Raw genomic sequence first — 2,677 nt, 5'->3', positions numbered from 1 at the left:
CACATAGATGCATAGAATCAAATAGATATTAGAATCAGTTCATTTAAAACACAATGGAGGTAAATCATTCCTATCCAGAAATGCCCCGTAATTTCATTTGAAATTAATACTGAATGTTATTTCAAGGAGAATTTCTGAAATGTCAAGCTACTTAGTTTTTGCTTTTTAACTAAATGGTAGTTTTGATAGCAAAGAAAAACTGGGTCTGATTTCACTGACTTTTTTGATGCATGTCTTCAGTCAATTTATTTCATTTCCATTGCATTTTCAGTTTCTAATTTCTGGTTTTTCTCTTCCATGCTCTCATTAATTAATCTTGTAGGCTTCTCTTTGTTTCCAAATTCTGATTTCTAAAGTTTTGATCATCACCATTGTTTTTTAGCTCTTCCAGTGAATTTGTAATACGTTAAATCTCTTATTTCTCCATGTAATTCTCACTTGAATCTCATTAAGCATTCTGGCTCGAGAACTAGAATTGGCTCAGGGGTGAAAGAATGCCATAACTTATCTCTAATTCTCTTCCAGAGCTGAGTTTTACCAGTATTTGAAAACAAGATGGTATGTATTACATCTATCATCCAATTAGAATATAAAACTCATTTAAAACTACACATTTGTTTTTGACATAGAGAGACAGAAAATAATAATTTTGCTTTCAAAGGCAATGAATAAAAGCTTAGAATTTGTTCTTAGGTTCACCCTCATTGGATTATTTTGGTACGAAACAGTTAATATACTTCTACCTCATTTTTCTAAGTTTTGTCATTTTTCTAATTTGAACCATGATGTTAGCTAGACTAATTTACTTTAAAAAATTAAAAATAACTTTATTGAGGTATAATTTACTAACAATAAGCATTTCTAATGATTTTTATTTGTTGCTGAAGGTCCAGGTTTCCCTCTGACATAATTTCCTTTAACTTTGTTTAGCATTTCTAATAGCGTAGGTCTGGTGTACACATATATTTTTAAATTTTTTTTCAGTTTTTCTGAAAATGTCTTCATCACTTCTTTATTCTTAAAATATATTTTCACTTGAGAATTCTGGGTTCGCAGTTTTGTTCTTTCAGTACTTTAAAGATGTCGTTCCCTGTCTCCTAGCCTTCATGCTATGTAATGGCAGAAAGCTTGTGACCATTCAAGTCTTTCTTCCTCTGTATATAATGTTGTTTCTTATTCTCTTTTGCTTTGGAAATTTTCTCTTTGCCTTTAATTTTCAATAATTGGATGTGTCTAGGCATGGCTTTCTTCATATTTTTGCTGTTTGGGGATTTGGACATCTTGGATTTATAAATTCATATCTTAATTTGGTAAAACTAGGTAAAAATACATATACATATATTCAAAGATTCAAAGAAATAGTGTATATGTATATGTGTGTGTGTGTGTGTGTGTGTGTGTATATATACACACACACAAATTCATGTCTCATTATTCTCCTTCTGGGACTCCAATGACCCCTTTGATATGTCCTACATAATCTTGAGGCTTTTAAAATTTATTTTATAATTTTTTTCTGTTTATCAGAATTGATCATTTATTTTGATCTATTATGCATACAGATTCCTTCCTTTGTCATCTTTATTCTGCTATGAAGCTGAATTTTACATTTTCACCTGTTAGATTTTTTCATTTCTAAAATTTCCATTTGTTTTTATTAGGTTGCCTATTTCTGTGCTATTTTCCATCCATTAGTTCATTATATGAACATTGTTCTTGTCCTCATTGGGCATAATTATAGTTGCTTTAAGTCTTTGTAATATTTCCAACATCTGGGTTATCTCAGAATTGGGCTCTGTTGATTGTCTTTCTTTGAGATTTGGTAACATTTTTCTGGTCTGTGAATGTTGAGTAAGTTTGGATTGTATCTTGGACATTTGAAACTCTATAATCTGTTATAAAGTATATTCTAAAGAGTGTTAATATTTACTAACCAGCATATGCCTGTGAAGAAACAGCCCAAGAGTGAGGAGAGAATTACCAGAAAGGATTAGACGGAACAGTGCCTAATGCCCAGGTAGGGCTTGGAACACTGCTTTGTCCCATTAGCCACAAGGGAAAAACCTCATAATGCATGAGCAACGAAGAAAGAGTACTCCAAATGGTCTTGCCTTGTTTGGGGGAAATAATTAGCCCTAGACTGAAACTGTTCTACTCTAATTTGTCAAATCTTAAAAACAAGATGTATAAAGATCAAACTATTTCCAAATTACTTGTGTCCCAAAGCAAAATATTTATAGAAATACAACATATCTAGTTCACTTGATCTTAGCCAAAAGGCCGAGAAGCGATAACATATCTAGTTCAGTAAGGTAAAATTATAATGTCTGGCAACTAACCAAATATTACCAGGCATACAAAGAAGCAGAAAAATAGTATCCAGAGTGAGGGGAAAAACAAATCAATTAAAACCATCCTGGGACTGATACAGATGTTAAAATTAGCTGACAAGAACATTTTAAATGTTTTATATAATGATATTCCATACAGTTAAACAATTTAAGTAGATATATGGAATATATAAAAAAGATTGAAATTAAATTTCTAGAAATAAGAAGTACAATGACTCATATATAAGTGTGTGTGCACGTGTACACACACAGACACACATATATAGGAACCTGAAATAGGATGCAAAACAAGAAACAAATTACAACAGTCACAAATAAAATACTTA

At 31.2% G+C, this 2,677-nt stretch overlaps 1 pseudogene; it reads right to left on the bottom strand.

The window, feature by feature from the left end:
• Window positions 1-2,120: 2,120 nt before the first annotated feature.
• LOC135971552 (U2 spliceosomal RNA) lies at window positions 2,121-2,292 on the bottom strand (annotated as a pseudogene).
• Between the last annotated feature and the right edge of the window lie 385 nt (window positions 2,293-2,677).

Source organism: Macaca fascicularis, chromosome 6 (genome assembly GCF_037993035.2).
Source record: "Macaca fascicularis isolate 582-1 chromosome 6, T2T-MFA8v1.1".
In the NCBI taxonomy this organism is placed as follows: Eukaryota; Metazoa; Chordata; class Mammalia; order Primates; family Cercopithecidae; genus Macaca; species Macaca fascicularis.
Note: the sequence above shows the minus strand (reverse complement) of the source record. Positions and strands in the feature narration are given on the sequence as shown.